Raw genomic sequence first — 18,332 nt, forward strand, 5'->3', positions numbered from 1 at the left:
AACATCATCATCATCATCTTATACTAAGACATTTCAAAAAATCTCACCTCAGATCTTCATATATAAAGACATGATAGTCAAATTAAGTCTGTCAGCATGTGTCAGGTTGTCGGGCTAAATAATAATAAACATTTATATAGCACATTTCAATGGTTCAAGAAACTTCCCAATAATACTAAATGAAATACAGGTCCTCTTTATGCCTGACAACAATAAATGAAAGTCAAGGTGGCTATTTTCTCTCACATTAGCCTCCTGCTTATGCTGTTAGCTGGGACTTCAAGCTATGGTCAGCAGGAAGAAGGAAAAACAAACATCCCAACTTCAAAAGATTCTGCTAACTGAATTGCAAGCCAACATTGTGGTTTGTAGCTGCCACCATATATAATTAATTATATTGAGTGATAACACAGAAAGGTCAGAACCCTGACTTTTTAACTAAAACAGTGAATAACATTGAGCACAATTCATCGGGCATTTCTCCTAAAACAGCTTTATTAAAATGAATTGGAAGCTAGGCTTGGTGACCCCATCAGTTCTGTTAACTTCATGTAGGCTTTCATTTTGACAAGTCACTAAAATTCAGTATGGATGCAAACAGCGTTCTCATGAGCTTCTGGCCTGGCCATGGTGTAGAAATGGCTCTGATTGCCCTCTCAGACTATGTCTGTAGATGACTGGATCTAGGCAGGTCAGTGCTGTTGTTGCTACTGGATCTAAGGGCAGCATTCAATGCAGTCAATTATGAACTAGTAGCCCGCTGCCTAGTCAACACTGGGATTCAGGGTGCCACCCTCCAATGACTGCAATCCTTTCTCCAAGGTTGAGGACAGAGGATGGTGATAGGAGAGAGTACTTCCAATGGCATTCCCTACTGAATGGAGTGATGCAGGGAGCTATCTACTCTCCAATGTTGTTCAATATATACATCCACCACTTGCTCAGTTAGTCTAAAGTTTTGGCCTTGGGCGTCATCAATATGATGATGATATCCAGCTATCTGTTGACACCTCCAGATTCCATGGCCAGTTGCTTGGAGGCTGTGGTGGTATGGCTCAAGTGGAGCTGGCTGAACTTGAATCCAGCCAACACAAAGGTTGATGCATCACAAATGAGTCAGTGCTACTCCTGGCTTATGACAGGGTCCAATTAACTTCAGAGACTGTCAGGAGCCTGGGTGTGATTCTGGATGCCTCTCTTTTCATGGAGGTCCAGGTCACGAATGTTTCATGCCGAGCATTCAATCACCTTCACCAGGAATGACAGCTGGCACCCAGTGGCATCCAATGGAGCCACAATGATCCATGCAACAATCACCTCCAGGCTAGATTTCTGTAACTCATTCTATGTTGGGCTACCCTTTATATTGCTCTGGGAACTCCTACTAGTCCAAAATAATTAATAACTAACTGGGACCTCTTGGAGAGTACACATCAAGCCAGTCCTCTCACAGCTTCATTGGCTCCAGATTGGAGACTGGATCAGATTCAATGTTTTAGTTATAAAGCCCTAAACAGCCTGGGACTCCAGTATCTACAGGACCTCCTCAGAGCATTCTGGTTGAGTGACCAGAACTTGATTAGGGTCCCCAGGCCTGAAGAAATAAAACTCACCTCAACCATGGCCAGACCTTCTCAGCTCTGGCCCTGGACTGGTGGAACACTCTGCCAAATGAGATTAGAATCCTGTGGGACCTTATTTCACAGGGTTTGCAAGACAGGGCTGCTCTGAAAGGCCTATGGTTGGGGCAGGAAGGATCCATCAGACTGCTGGCCTCCCTAACCAAGAACCTACCTAATTAGAACATTACTAGAATGATATATATACTCCCTTTTCCACTACTGGAACACGGGTGAAGTATACAGTGAAATGCTTTGTTCATATTTAATGTTTTTAACCATTTTTAATAATGCATTTTTGTGATTTTAAATCATAAGCAGCCCTAAGCCTTCAGGAAGGGTGGCATAAAAATAGAAATAATAAGAATAATAAGACTGCAATCCTAAGGCACACTTACTTTTTTTGCTACTCTTATATGCATAGGGCCCACTTTTATTTTTTGCTAATCTTATATATTCTTTGTGCACCTGAAGAAAATAGATATGGGCTTTCCATAAACTTGTCTCATAAATACAGCTATTTTAAGTAGTGTGACTCTACCCAATGTATAGCTGTATTCAAATTCAGGTCCTTTGCCACCAGCTAACTGTATGTCTCAGATTATGTATCAGGTAAATATAATTCATGATTTTTGGCTTCAGATGGGAAAAGAGTTTATAGGCTACTACAGTAAAAGGGAAAATGGAAGCTATATATCTCTAACCAGGAATAATTATAGTCAGTACAGGAGAGGACATCTGTGAACTCACCAAATATACTTGGCTACAATATGCCCTAACTCATATATTAATATAGAATAGCATGTCAACACCTACGTGGTCCATTGCACAATGTACCCTTGGCAGTTTAAAATTAATTGGCTGGTCTTTATTTTTAAAAAATAATGATCCAGGCATTGTTCACACACACCCCTGCCTGAATCATTATCACCAGATAAGCAAAACAGGAGATTCTACTAATTTTTGTACCAGGTACTGTAACCTTTTCTATTTTTTAGATAAGTTATTTGCATTACTGGTATATTTTTCTACTTGGATGGGGGAGGGGGATCTATCTTATCTAAAAGGCCCTAGAAGCAACTTGTAAAAATCCATACAAAACAGCCAATAAAAGATTTAAAAATTACTAAAGCTCCATCTGATTCCAAAATCCAAACTTAACTCTACCGTTGCTAAATGATGGCTCACTGAAGAAGAAAACAAGGCTTAAAATGCTTCTTTGTATGCCTCATTGGTATGGAGGCTTCAGATTGTATTCCAGATACTTGGACAATCATGTGAGCAGTAATTCAAATATAAGCCTTTTTAAAACACTTAATGGCATAACAAGTCAATCCTAAAACACCCCGCTAAACCTATTGACTTTGCTTTTAATGCTGAGCATAGCATACATCAAAACAGAAGCCAGCATTTCAGCACATAACAATCAGGATTAGAATGTGAAGGAACAAACATTTTTAGAAGCAGGCAGGAACATGCACCTGTATGTGTGTGTATTTGTATCTATCAATCGATATAGATACATACCGATACCTCCCCCTGCCCCACACCCCAATAAAGGCATCTTGCAATAAATCCTTATTTTATATTCTCTTTGTAGGGTTGCGATATTCAATTTTACCAAATATGGGAAATTTAGTTTATATGGGGACTAGGGGCAAAGCCTGTTGTATCCAAGAATACAACGGGCGCTAGAGCTTGGCAGTGGGGAGAGGAAGGGGAGGAGTTGTCCAGTCTGTAAGGGCATGGGGTTGAATGTGTGTGTTGTGTGGGAGGTTGTGGTGGCATGGTGGCAAATGAGGGCATGGGTGTGGAGATATGGGTGTCAACAACCTGTGGTGTGGAATGTTCATTGAGTTTGGGAGAGGACTGACCTTTGGGAATTGTGGCATAAAATGTTATGTGCCCGCATACTTCTTTCATGGTTGCTCCTTAGAAGAAGAACAAATTTTTGTACCCTGTTGTTTACTACCCAAAGGCTGAAAATATTTATTTAGATCTTCCTGCACTTTCCAGACTCACAGGACTGATGCTGGTTTGCCTGTCTGCACCCCAGAATACAAACAGTTGCTGGTAAGGGCTGGCCATAGCCCATAGCCCAGGAGGGACACACCTGCATCACTCCCTCCCAACTGCAGGCAAAAATGGCTTCTTTGAAGGCTGGACTCTGAGGCATTGTACGATTTTGAAGTCCCACCTCCAAACCTCCAGGAATATTTCCAACCTAGGTGTAGCCAACCTCCAGGTGGGGCCTGGAGAGCTCCTGGAATTACAGCTTTCCTGCAGAGTATAAAGATCAGCTCCCCAGGCAGAAAGGGCTACTTTGGACAGGATTGTGGTAGAGGAGAAACATTTAAGGCCTCCCACACAGGTTGTTGTTGAATTGAAAAATGAGGCCTACTGCACAGGGCTGTTGTGCAGATGAAACAGGAGACAAAAGAACCAGTTTAGTCTGCAGAATACTGTCACAGATTTTTCACTCATTCATTGTCAGTAGTAAATTATACAGCTGTTCAACCCCACCCCAGGTTTATAGACCTTGAATATGCTTTTTATTGGCATATCCAATAAAAACATATTCTAAAGATTATAAAATCATCAAGTAACAGAAATATCCTAATGAATGTACACTGCGCTACTATATAGAATATAAGGGGTTATTTAATGGACAGGCATCAGCAGTTCTGCTGTAATTTCTATAGAAAATAATGAATTCCGTAAGGAGTAATGTCACTGAATAATATTGGAATCCTGAACAAAAATAACTTTATAGGTATTTGGAACTCAGATCACTGAGGATGCTAATATCTTTCAGGTCTCAATATCCAGATCTGAAAAGTATGATTTTTTCAAGCTGCAAACCTCAGTGAATGGCTAAAGAATAGATGGGACTGATTAATTACAATTAAACTTGCCATTTTCCTAGGACACCTCTTGCCTCTAGTTCCTGTTGCCCAACAGCACTCTGGCAGATGATGGGAGAAAAAAATCCAGCAACAGTAGAGTTTCCAGGGATTCCTAGAGAGATGCAATGTCATTGACATATTTTTCACAGAAGTGATATAATGCCATTGTCCATCAGAGCCCTCCATGTCACTGTCAACCCTCCAGGTTCCATCTGGTTGCTAGTCATTATCTGGCCACCTAAATTGCAATACTTTAGATTTTGCTATGCATTTCCCCAAGCAGCAAGATGATCCAGAGCAGGTATTTTGTCAGCATACCTAGAGGTGGGGCAGCTGCCAGGGCCCAGGGTTTCTGGCAAGGCCCACTGCTGCAAAGACTTCTAAGCACATTTTTCCAGGGAAGGAATGGTGGCACTTCTGGCAGGCACAGTGTTGGTATTAATATCTGCACAGTTCACCCAGTACTATCAGAAAAAGGACACATGATCCGTAGGTGTGGGGAAGGAAGAAAAACAGGCAGGTAGAGAGGTGGATGGCCTGGAAGAAAGGCGTGAATGAGTGTCATGATGGTGAATAGAGGAGGGAGGGGCCCCTGGGCATTTTGTGCCCAGGGCACCACAACATACGGGACCAGTCCTGTTCCAGATGTAGTGTTTCCCAGGTTTGGTTTTTCTTCATGTGTGTGTTGGGATGAGATAAGTGCATATGTGCATGTGTCAAACTTTATTGCACTAGGCCATAGGCCATTGCAGACATATGTGCATGTGAGATAGACAGAGTTATACAAATATGAGGAGAGACAAAGAGGTTCACCTACAAAGCGGCAAATCCACTACATCCCATCCCATCACATTCCACAATCTGCTTCCTTTTGAGTTGAGTTATTATTTTCTTTGTCTTTTCCAAATTGCAAATCTCTGTTTCTACACGTCTTCCCTTCTCTTCAGCAGAACCTAACCATCATTTGTTTGTGTCCGTACAAATCTGTAACATCCTCTCCTCATCCCAGCCCAAGCAAACAATCTCATGAGTCATGAAGGGGGAAAAAATCTGTGTTATTTCTGAAATGACAGACATAGAATATATAGTAGTAGTAATGGACTTTTAGTCTGTGCTGTATCCAGGTAATCTTCTCTTGTGTGTGCACCTTGGACTGGCTTTTAGAAAATGTCTACAGCCTTTAAAGGACTCTTTCTTTTGCAAGGGCCCTGACAGAAGATATGACCCATTTCAGTCAGGGAAAGCCATGTTATTCATTGTGATTGTTATTATCCTATCCATCCCACAAAAGGGTTCAGAGTAGCACACATTCTCCTCATACAATACTCTTATATGGTGGATTATGCTCAGAGACACGATCTGGTCAAGGCCAACCAATAAGCTTATAGTAGAGAAAGGATCTGAGTCTGGGTCTCTCAAATCACACTCTGGCACTCATCCTTTCACCATCTAGCCATTTCCTCAGCTTTCAAGATATAGAGAACAAGTGGGAAACTATGAGGTCTTATGGGGGGGGGGGGATACATTTTTTCTACCCTTACATCATTCTACTCTCCTGCAGTTTATCCTCAAAGCAACCCAATTGGATAAGTTAGGATGAGAGTATACTACTGACCCAAAATCATCCAGTGAACTTCCACAACAACAATTATTTACGATCTTTCAGACCAAACTGTAAAAATACATTTAAAAAGCTTGGCCCCAATGAGTCCTCCCTTCCTCAAAAGCCAAAACAGCCCTGGAAAGCTCCCCTCCCCTTTTTTTCCTTATAGAAATATTTTCTTGAAGTCTGACAGTACAGTTGTGGTTGCTTAGCAACAACCACTGAGGGAACTTTTTAATGCTCCAGGTAGCCCTTTTATCGTGTGTGTGAGGGGTTATGCCATTTTTTTTTCTGCAGATGAGAAGCTGTTTCAGGTCTGCAGAAAGATTTATCTTGCCTGTCCATATTCCCAGTATAAGGATTTAAGTATCCACAGATAGGACCATGACAGCAATAAGATATACTGATGTTTGTTTCTCAGTTGTCTAATAAGCACAAACGAATATATTAAGAACTGATTATTAAGATCACATATAGTTTTTAGAATTATACACTGCTATACAAAAGAATAATCTTTTAGCATCCTAAAGGAAAATAGAACTAGATTTAAAAATTGCTGGCAAAGTTGAGATTGACAGCTAGAGGTCTGACCAGTTCACTTGGCTTCTCTTTCTGGCATTCAACTCAGTGATAAATATGAATTCAAAAGGCATCTTTTCATCTAAAGCTAACTGGATTCTTAAAAAAAAAAGATTTTGGAGTCAAAAAAGCACAGAACTGATACCAAATAAAATGAGATGCTTTCTGCCTCTGAAAGCATATTTTGCCAAAGTCTGCTATGGAAGAGAAAAAGTTGGACAGTATATACTCCCCCCTCCCCCAAGGACAGCCAGTATATTCTCCCCCCTGTGTATACAAAAGCTTTAGGCTTTCTTCTGGATTAAAAAAAACAAAACAATCCACACGTCTGGAAAGAAGAACACTCTAAAAAGAATATTTTTGCCTCTACATTAGATCAAGCAAGAGGAAATATTGTATGCACATGCTTATGTCCTAATAAAAGCTTGTTCTGGATTTTATCGATATATATTTATATATATGCATAAATGAGCAACTTACCCTTTTTATTTTTAACCTTAAGTGGGAAAACTAACTGGGGTGAAAGTGGATGAAGGAAGAAAAATACCAATTTAAGTTACTCACTAAAACAGAAAGTATGCAAAAAAAACCTTCAGTGTTTACTTTGCCCATTATGCTTAAATTTCTCTAAATCTTCAAAGTCAAACCCTTCAAGCCATAAGCAACTTTATCATATTTCTTCAGTGTGTATATAGATGTTGAAGATGATGACATTATGATCGTAGCCTTGATACCTTATTTAAGAAAAGACTGTTCAATATGGCTTTCCCCCCCCTTCACACAACTCCAGAAATGCTACTCCAACAACTGCAAAAATTGGCTCATGCATACTAACAGGAAACAAAATAATCTTAAACGTATTTGTAGGAGACCATTTTATAATTGTTTTTACAGTAAGCAATAAGTACAACTCCAGTTAAAAAGCATAATAAAAACCCTTTGTATTTGCTCCCAATTTTATAAATAACTAGGGAGAAAGCCCATTTTATTTCACAATAAAATGGGCGCTAGGCCCCCTCCCCGGCTAAGCCTTTGCAGGGCGAAGGCTTCCAGGGGCCTCCCATTCTCCCGGCCGGGCGTTGCGTGCTCCACGCTCCCCCCGCGCCGCCCCATGTTCGACGCTGCGAGAAGAGCAGAGGCGTCGCATCTGCAACATGGCAGCCTCATGGGCAGGAAAGGAGTAGGGCCCCCGCATCTTTGCCTTTACCGGCGGCGAACCCTGTAGGACCAGGCGACTCGACTGCGGAGAAGGCTCTTCTTCCCGTGGCAACTCCCCGGACAGCCGAGCCGAGGACGGGACAATTAGGCCACTTGGCCCTGGAGTGATACTTGGAGGGGTCAATCAGGAGCTGTGAAGCTCCTGATTGGCCCCCTCCAAGTTTTTATCACGGACTCGGCCTGCCCCTTTCTCCTCCCCTTTAGCCCTTACTCCTTTATTTATACCGCTCCACAGGAGCAGTTTAAAGATTATTTTTCACTTTTGGAGGCATTATTTACCGAGGTTCAAGAGCCACTCTTACACAGCCCCATTCTTTCTGGAGTTGTCCATTTACTGTGTACACCAATATTTGGTTGTTGTAACCTCCAGGTAGAGCCTCTTGTGGCACAGAGTGGTAAGGCAGCAGTTATGCAGTCTGAAAGCTCTGCCCATGAGGCTGGAAGTTCGATCCCACCAGCCGGCTCAGGGTTGACTCAGCCTTCCATTCTTCCGAGGTCGGTAAAATGAGAACCCAGCTTGCTGGGGGGTAAACAGTAATGACTGGGGAAGGCACTGGCAAACCACCCCGTATTGAGTCTGCCATGAAAATGCTAGAGGGCATCACCCCAAGGGTCAGACATGACTCGGTCATGTCTGGGATACCTTTACCTTTACCTTTAACCTACAGGTGGGGTCTGGAGATCTCATGGCATCAAACAGAGATCAGTTTCCTCTTCGGGTTGCCAATTCCAAGTTGGGAAATTCATGGATGTTGGGGGGATGGAGCTTGGGGAGCGTGAAGTTTGGGGAGGGAAGCAATCTCAGCAGGGTAATGCTATAGAGTTCACCCTCTAAAGTAACAAATTTCTCCACGGGAATTGACCTCTATCACTTGGCGAGCAGTTGTAATTCTGGGGAAAGTCCAGCTCCTACATGGAGGTTGGCAACTGTGGTTCAAACCTCCCCCTTCCCCAAGAGATTCAACCCTACAGGTTGGACCTGGGGAACCCCCAGGATGAAAGTTCATCTCCAGAGTCCACTTGCATGGTAGAAAACCATCAAACACTAGTGGGATGAGAGTTCATTTCCGCTGTATCCTCTTCCTTGTATTCCCCTCTCCAAATAATTTCTTCTCTATGCCTTTCTGGCAACCACCATGTCCTTTTCCTCTTTCCTGCCTCATTCTTTTCTTCTCAGTCATTCACCTTTTATCTGTTTCTTCAGCTGTATTTATTATTAATCTTCTCCACTTATCCCCACCTTTCTCCACAGTGGGAAACATTGCAGCAGCTCACATTATTTTCCTCTCCATTTTATCTGCACAACAGACTGATTCAAAATTACCCAGTGAGCTTCCACAGCAAGATGAGATTTTGAATGTTGATCTCCCAGGACCTACTCTGAAGCTCTAACCACTAGACCACACTGACCTTCATAGGGTGACTACTGCTGAAGTCACTGCCATGCCTATGTGAGTCATGCAAGTCAGGTGGTATCAAATCACCCAGAAATTGCTTCCAGGCCTAGGGCTGCCAAATTCCAGGTTGGACTTTTAGATACCCTACAATTACAATGAATTCTGCCCCCCTGGAGAAAATGACTGCTTTAGAAGAAGAAGAAGAAGAAGAAGAAGAAGAAGAAGAAGAAGAAGAAGAAGAAGAAGAAGAAGAAGAAGAAGAAGAAGAAGAAGAAGAGTTGGTTCTTATATGCCGCTTTTCCCTACCCGAAGGAGGCTCAAAGCGGCTTACAGTCGCCTTCCCATTCCTCTCCCCACAACAGACACCCTGTGGGGTGGGTGAGGCTGAGAGAGCCCTGATATTCCTGCTCAGTCAGAACAGTTTTATCAGTGCCGTGGCGAGCCCAAGGTCACCCAGCTGGCTGCATGTGGGGGAGTGCAGAATCGAACCCGGCATGCCAGATTAGAAGTCCGCACTCCTAAACACTACACCAAACTGGCTTTAGAGGGTGGCCTCTATTGCATTATATTTGACTGAGGCCTCTCCCCTCCCCAAGTCCTGCCCCCCCCCAGACTCCACCACAAATCTTTAAGAAATGCCCACCCTGGAACTGGCAACCCTAGTAATGCCTGACCCCAATGAGTTCTTCAGCCAAAAATAGGCCAGGTAATGACCATGCCCTGTGCCACTGTCTTTTTACTCATAGAAAATCACCCTGGAAAACTGTGGTCGCCTAGCAACAGCCATTGAGGGAATTCATTGCTTAAAGCTACAAGCACTCATTTTGTCATTATTTTTTAAAAATTGGTATAATTTTAATTTTAGATTACACATTTTTTCCAGCAAACCTGGGTCTAAGCTGCACTTACATTTTCCCCCATTCTCAATCCTGGTGAATTCAAATAGTTCTGAAGCTGGATTTTCCAGTGTATCTGCAGCCTTCCTTTTCCCGACCTGAAACAGGTCCCATGATGTCCGTGCCTTTTGCACTGTATTATGTCCCAATTGCTGGTCCCTTTCTCCTTCCCACTTGATTGGGGTGCGGGGAACAGTGGTCACGTGAAGCTCCAGTTGGCACTGAAGGGGCACATGGCTAAAGAGGGATTTATTTCCTGCCTTTTGTTGAGGAAGCTGGGGAAGGGGCAAGTGGAGCATGAGGCTGCTTGTTTATTTTTCTTTTCCTGCAGCCTGAGTGGGGTAGGGTGAAGCATCAACATCAGGAGAGAAGGGGGGGACACTCCAGAAGACAAATCTCTGTTTACAGAACAGTGAGTTTTTGGAGCACAGTCACTTAAAAACAATTCCAAAAATGAGGGCAAAAATTAAACTTGCAAGGGAATGGCAACTGGAACCCCAGTTTCTTGCAGTCTTTGAACTGACGCCCTGACCAATTAATGACAGACTACTGCAATATGTCAGCATTGGAGGCACGGAGAAGGGGAAGGAAGTTAATCCAGCAAAATGCCAACATCTACACTTGTAATACTGGGGCTTTCACAGCACTTTTCTCAAATGTAGCAAGTTATATCCACTCCTGGATATCACAGAGAAAATTTAATGTCACTGCAGACTCAATCATGGATGTTACAGAGGGAAAATTTAAAGCTCCCAAAATCAAAATGTAAATCGAATGAAGGGCACAGTGGAGATTTTATTCGAGCTGGGAGAGAACAAAAAGCCAAGTGCAAACTCGACCCTGGAGTTCTTTTCAGATTCTTAGAAAGATCTGTCTTGCCCATTCACAGCACCAATCACTGGATCAGTTTACAGATATTTGATGGATGAGTAGTTTGATTTTATTTTGGTAAATAGGGAGTTAATAGTTGGTTTCCCCAAATTTTCACTAACCAAAGGATTCTCAGTGGCTTACAATCACCTTCCCTTCCTCTTCCCACAACAGACATCCTGTGAGGTAGGTGGGGCTGAGAGACCTCTGAGAGATACTGCTCTGAGACCAGCTCTGAGACCAAAAATGAGGGCAAAAATTAAACTTGCAAGGGAATGGCAACTGGAACCCCAGTTTCTTGCAGTCTTTGAACTGACGCCCTGACCAATTAATGACAGACTACTGCAATATGTCAGCATTGGAGGCACGGAGATATTTGATGGATGAGTAGTTTGATTTTATTTTGGTAAATAGGGAGTTAATAGTTGGTTTTCCCAAATTTTCACTAACCAAAGGATTCTCAGTGGCTTACAATCACCTTCCCTTCCTCTTCCCACAACAGACATCCTGTGAGGTAGGTGGGGCTGAGAGACCTCTGAGAGATACTGCTCTGAGACCAGCTCTAACAAGACTGTGACTGGCTGAAGATCATCCAGTTGGATGCACGTGGAGGTTCACCACAAACCTGGTTCACCAGATTAGGAACTGCCACTCTTAACCACTATACCAAAGTGGATTATATTTAATCTAATCTGCAGATTCTAAGAACCGCAGTTCCTGTGTGAAGATCAAATTTGGTTGAAACTGACTACTAAAGAAATAAACAGGGTGCTCTTGGGATCAAATTTCTTGTTAGCTATGGTCTTTTATATTCCAAAGACTGTAGAGCTGCTGCCAAGTTTAGTTTGGTAGACTGTTAAATGAAAGAGAAAAGGTAATTTATTTACCTGTGCACTATATTTGTTTCAATAGATTTCAGCATTCTGTATTTTCCTATGTGTCTTCTCCTTTTAGGATCACATATTCCTAAGCAGCAAACACAGTTTCCCCTAGAAGTGAGCAGATACAACGATTCCTTCCCGTGATCACATAGGAAACCATGGTGCAACCACGATGCAATTATGAAAAATAGCAGGTACAATCATGTATGTACCAGCCTGTGCTCATTAGTAATTCTCGTGCAATTATGTGCTGCCATTTTTCAGGGCAGAATTACATGCAATGCCAACAAACAAGTGTTTCCCAGCTTGCATAAAAAAATAGAAGGTAGCAATGGAGTGCTTTTCAGAGTCCACAGGTGTTTTATCTCCTGCAACTGTCCCCTCCCCACCAGTCTTTTTCACTGCTGGTGTTTTCCAACTTTTTAACTTAGGTGGAGAGAAGAAACAGTAGAAAATTAATAAAACAGCATGAGTATAGCTGAACTATTTCTCACAAACTGATTCTCCCCTGCGAATCATTCTCCTAAATGCTGGATTTTCTCTCTGTTTGGGGTTGGTAATTAATTCAGAAATAATATTTTCTTATAATAGAAAAATTCTGTAGGTCAGTGGCCTTCATACTTTTCAAACTTCTTCCAAACACCCAAGATGGCAATAACTGCAAGCTGGTGACACCAAATCATGTGACCTTCACAAGTAACACAAGTGCCATCAAAGTCCCATGACACAAAGAGGAGGAGTCAGTGTCAAGGTCATTCCCATCATCTAGCTGCAAACTCCTGTGCTGCTATGGATCTCCCTGACTAGGCATAGTAGAGGGTTGCTCTACAAGGCAGCAAAAACAATAGGCAAGAACTGTTCATGAACAACATTGATGCTCAAGGGGCAAGAACAAGCAACAGTTCTCTCTCTTTTTTTGGTGGGGGGTACTAATTGGATTTGACCCTTCATCAGTTAAAGGCATACTCAGCTCTGTCCATGTTAGCTTCCCAAAGATTGCTTAGAACTTTCTCTACGAACTTTCTCTTAAGTTTTCAAGTGGCAAAGGGCCACTTGGAGATTATTTTTACACAAGAACAGAAAATAGCTTCATCCTGCCAAGTATTTATATGATTCACATTCCAAATACTTTGAGCACCTAATTGCCCCTCACCATCTGTCAACATCAGGTGTGGCTAGGCTTAGTGAAAAAGTCTGGAACAATATGGCTCAAATACAGCAGCCTTTACGTACTGTATTAATAAAGAACATATAAGATTACCTGTCTCCAGACAATGGGCAGCCCAAGCAAGTGACATCATGTGTACACCCCACAAATGCATGCACCAGACCTTTGTGCCTCCAGTGCAAAAGACTCATTTGTGGAGACCCATTTGTGGTGTGTTTTCTTGATCAATTCAAAAGTATACACTTCAGAGTTGCATGAAGACTTGTGAGCCAGAATCAGAAGACTGTCTTGCAAGAAGGACTGCATATAGCAGGTGTCTGAGGCAAGAATCAATAAAAGGGCTGGGGTGTCAGTTCCATCCTTGGAATTTTTATGAGCAAGCAAGTATCAGGTTCTCATCAGCATGCAGAGAATGATCTATGGAGCAAGAATGAGTAAAAGCAACAATGCAGGAGAGAAGCAGGAATTGGCTGGACTAACTACAACCAGAACTGAAAAAGGCCATGGGCAATGGTAGCTCAATTTCCAGGAATTAGAACTCAACATGACTAAAGAAACAGCTATTGGGTACTGCAGGAGCTGATATGGACATCTAAGAAGCTTGATTATCAAACCAATTAGCAAAGAGGTCTTTAGCATTTCTTTCACCTTCTCGGCTTGTAGCAAGATAAATCTTTTGTCTGCAGACCTGAAGCTGCTGGTTTCCAGCCCCAAAGAAACTTCCTCTAATGCTTTGACAGCTGTGCATTGTAGGTGCAGTCTGGAAATTAAATTGAGCATTCTTTCTGTTCTTTCCCCCAAGTGAAAATAAGAATCTAGTTGACAATTTGGTTGATGTGCCAGGGAAACCAAAACCAGATGACATTGTTTCTCTTTATTTGGCTTGCAAAGGACACCTTGAGTGAAAACCTGTCCTTGTCATTAAGAAAATGACTGACAAAAGTCATACCGGTGAGAAGAATATCAGTTTGAGTGATCTACTCTTTGATGTGAAGATATCGTTTTTCTCCCTGTGTTTTCTGCATCTATCGTTATTTCTATATTTGCTGAGAAAAAAACGAATGTGCCTACTTAATAGCAGTCTGTTTGTTTGAGCACCCTTCCAGAGCAGCAGAAATATACCAGCTGCCTTTTATCTAAATGCCATGAGTGATAAGTACAATGACTGCTAAATTCTGTTGTGTTGCATTAGGTACTCAGAGATGGGGGGAAGGGCATGAACTGATTAATAAGCCAACAGTAAAATAAAAGTGAATTATAAGTGACAGACCAAATGTTTGGGGAAAGTGCCAGCTACACCTTATGTATACAACCACATTTCTGCTAATGATCCCTGGCTCCAGAGAAGTAAAGCAGGGCAGAGTCTGCACATACTTTGTTTATTCCATTGTCAGTCCTGTTGAATCCATATCGCTTTGAACTCGGGTCTTCCTCTTCCTCTCCCTCCCCATCGAAACAGAAAAGAGTTCTGCACGTTAGGGTAGTTCAGAAGGGGGGGGGAGCCAAGCCTCTTTCTTTCTTTTCTTGAAGGGGGGGGGGTAGAGGAGCCAAGCAGGGAGCTTCTTTCTTTTCTTGGAGGGGAAGGGGGGAGGATCGAAAAAGGCAGAGAAGGGAGAAAAAATCCAGGAGTGACAGAAATTGAGAGAAATTAGAGGCTTCTCCTTTAAGGCAAGCTTGTCACATGAGCAGGTGTAGCCTATCAGAGGCTCTCTACCACGGAGCTTGCTTTCCCAATCCTGATTTGAAAAATATTGAGGGTTAAAAGCACTCTAAGATATCGCACAATAAAGGTAGGGTCACTCCGGATCAATCCTTGCTCCAGAAGGAAAATTTAAATTGCCCAAAATCCAAACGGAAATTGCATTCTGTGTAGACAGCAGGGACTGAATGGACCTGGGACTGGAATTAAAGCTCTGTGCAGTTTACACCCAGACCTCGTGGAATGCTCTCACAGATGAGCTTTAAACAGTTCCACAGGGCCTGCAAGTCAGATCTGCCAGGGTTTCGGTTGAGGCCTCCCTAGGCATTCATGAGAAATGCACATAAGTAAGTATACCTAGCAATACTGAATCACCATAGTTACACTCTTGCTGTTGCACTTAGAATCATAGCATAATAGAGTTGGAAGGGACCTCATGGCTCATCTAGTCCAACCCCCTGCACTATGCAGGACACTCACAATCCTATCACTCATCCACTGTAACCTGCCACCCCCTTTAGCGTTCACAGAATCAGCCTTTCCGTCAGATGGCTATCCAGCCTCTGTTTAAAAATTTCCAAAGATGGAGAACCCACCACCTCCCAAAGAAGCCATTTCCACTGAGAAACTGCTCTAATTGTCAGGAACTTCTTCCGGATATTGAGACGGAAGTTCTTTTGAATTAATTTCATCCCATTGGTTCTATATGGCAGCCTTTTAAATACTTGAAGATGGTTTTCAAATCCCCTCTCAGTCGTCTCCTCTCCAGGCTAAACAGACCAGGGTCCCCCAACATTTCTTCATATGTCTCGGTCTCCAAATCTCTCACCATCTTTGTTGCCTCCCCTCCACCACTGTTGAGGTAGGTAATTTGCTCCTATCCCTCTGAGTTAGTGTCACAGGAAACAGTTTTTAATCAGCCTATTTTTTAAAAATAATAATAACATAGTTTCGACTGTACTGTATTGATGTATTATTGTATTTTTTATGATGTAATTCACATTGAATCCTTGGGAAAGGTGGTATCCAATTTAATAAACAAACAAACAATTATATAAAAATTATATAAAATAGATACAGAAAGCCTGCTACTGTAGCAAGGTTTTCAGCTATGATTTTAACTTCTGGAAAAGCCCTTGTCAGGGTATTCTTGAGAAACATGAACTTCTTTTTTCTGGAATGGTGTCCCCAATTATATGGGAACTAGTTTCAAAGCCCCTTTATAAAAAGGGGTTTTGAAAGGGGAGAAGGCGCGTGAGTCCAGCAGGGAGGGAACCCCCAGCAGCCGCGCTTCGCGCGACTGCTGGGGGTTCCCTCGGGCGGCGGTCTGACGCGGCGATCTCGCCGCATCAGTCCGGGAGCAACTGCGAGCCACGCACAGCGCGGCTCGCAGTTGCTCAGGCTGGGAATCGGAGGGACCAATCGGCAGGCGCAAAGCGCCTGCCGATTGGTCCCTCCGATTGTCTGTCGTGAGGAAGGGTCCAACCCGGACCCTTCCTCATCACGGACAAAGCCCACCTCTAGGGGGCTTAACGAATTATTTAGTCCGTGGCACCCGTGGCGCCACGGGCTGTTTAAAGATTAGGTTGTATGTTTGTTCCTGTTACTATCCTTTCTTTCACTTAATCCAGAAGTGGTGTGATGCCATTTCTTATTTAGCCAGGAAATGATGGTACACGGCTGACATGATGGCGTCTCCCATATCTCCATCTATCAATCTCTTGTGGATTTCCAGACCTTACCTTACAGGTACACATACCAGGTGATAGTGGGGAGGGAGAGGCAAACTTTGAGGCAAGGACTAACCCTGGGTATATTAGGAATTTTGTTGTTCCTATATCAGAAGATACCTGTATCCTGTTTCAGATTGAACATCTCATCACATGAAATAATAATGAACTGATACTGGTTTTATTTATTTAGCTTTTCATACCTCACTCTTCTAAACAATTGGAAGAATCTGTCTCATGAAGTAAGTGGGGAATTCATCCCAGGCCCACTTTGACACTCTTACATTGCACAACTAGGTGTGAAGTAGGACAACATTCTTTAATAATTATGTGACCTCTTTAATTTAATAATAATGTGAAATAGGGAATTTTAACAGGCACCACATTTTCACATTTAGAACTGCTGAGAGCCACCAACGGTGCCCAAAAATTTCCCAGTGCAAATACAATATGACAATGTGGCTCAGTAGCAGGGCATCACTCGAAAGCTCATGCCTTGAATAAATCTTTGTTGGTCTTAAAGGTGCTACTGGACTCTGATTTTATTGTGCTACTTCAGACCAACTCATTTGAATCAATCCAAATGCAAGTGTCAGAAAAATAGTCATAAGTCTCTCATTCAAAGCAAAACAAACCCAGGAACTTCTAGCTATGCAGGGAAGTGTGAAACATATAGCCATATATATTAAAATATATGTAAGTAAGTTAGATCTCCTCCTCAACTAGTAAGTTAGATCTCCTCCCCACCCTCCCTGCCGCTCTGATAGCAGGGGATAGGAATAATAGGATAGAGCAGGGGTATGCTGGCAGGGGCTCATGGGAATTGTAGTCCATTGACATCTGGAGGGCCGCAGTTTGATGACCCCTGGGATAGAGCTTCCGCCAAGTTGGGATTGCCATGTTGGGATTGCTTCCGCCATGTTGGGATTGTTTTTAAAGTCTTTTAATTGTTATTTTAATGGGGTTAGGACTATTGTGACCTACTATGAGCCTACGGAGAGTGGCGGGAAATAAATCTAAATAATAATAATAATAATAATAATAATAATAATAATAATAATAATAATAATAATAATAATACAAATTCTTGCACATGTGACAATTGTTCCACTTACCTGTTCATCACATTTGGAAATTCTTACTGTATGCCATTGTTCTCCACTCTTGTCTACCATACCATTGGTGCTGATGTGGACACTGTATGATAATCACATTTCATCAGTGATGACTAAGAATGGGGACTATGATAATAGCAATAAACACTTTTACATGAAAGTAGACTATAAATTTCTCAATATTGCCACCAAGGCAGTAATCCTTCAAGATAGGTAGGCTATTACTGCAGCTACCCTCACCACCAGATATGTTAATGTGTGCACCAACCTTTAGACTGAAGAGTTCTTAAGCTCCCTGGATTCAATTCTATTGACACAATCATATTCTTAACAGTCTTGGAGGGATAATAAATGCAAGCAGTATTGATAAATCTTTGGCTGCCTGATAAACTTGCTCTGTCTAGAAAGCATATTATTTTCTTTCCTAAGACCTTTAAGAATCTGTTAACATTCAACCATTTATAGGAATAGAACAACAAATAATTCTACAAAGGCGGTATGACATAACAAATGGAAACTCTTTGATTTATGTTGAATAATGATGGTTAAAAAACATTTTTAAAAGACTTTCAGTCATTTTGCTATTTCCAGATTCAATAAGTGACTATATAGCCATAAACTAAAATGATGGCTTAAAGATCAAAAAAGTTA

At 42.2% G+C, this 18,332-nt stretch overlaps 1 long non-coding RNA gene across 2 annotated transcripts; it reads right to left on the reverse strand.

Annotated features, from left to right (window-relative positions):
• Window positions 1–4,505: 4,505 nt before the first annotated feature.
• On the reverse strand, window positions 4,506–17,766 carry LOC143828808 (uncharacterized). Of its 2 annotated transcripts, XR_013227892.1 has the most exons (5): window positions 17,682–17,766; window positions 14,087–14,174; window positions 13,231–13,554; window positions 11,976–12,077; window positions 4,506–4,637 (listed from the first exon to the last, which is right to left on the reverse strand). It is a non-coding gene; the product is annotated as an uncharacterized LOC143828808 (long non-coding RNA). The 2 variants fall into 2 exon arrangements; XR_013227891.1 differs by lacking the exon at window positions 14,087–14,174.
• Window positions 17,767–18,332: the final 566 nt, after the last annotated feature.

The sequence above is a fragment of the Paroedura picta genome, chromosome 2 (assembly GCF_049243985.1).
Source record: "Paroedura picta isolate Pp20150507F chromosome 2, Ppicta_v3.0, whole genome shotgun sequence".
Classification (NCBI taxonomy): Eukaryota; Metazoa; Chordata; class Lepidosauria; order Squamata; family Gekkonidae; genus Paroedura; species Paroedura picta.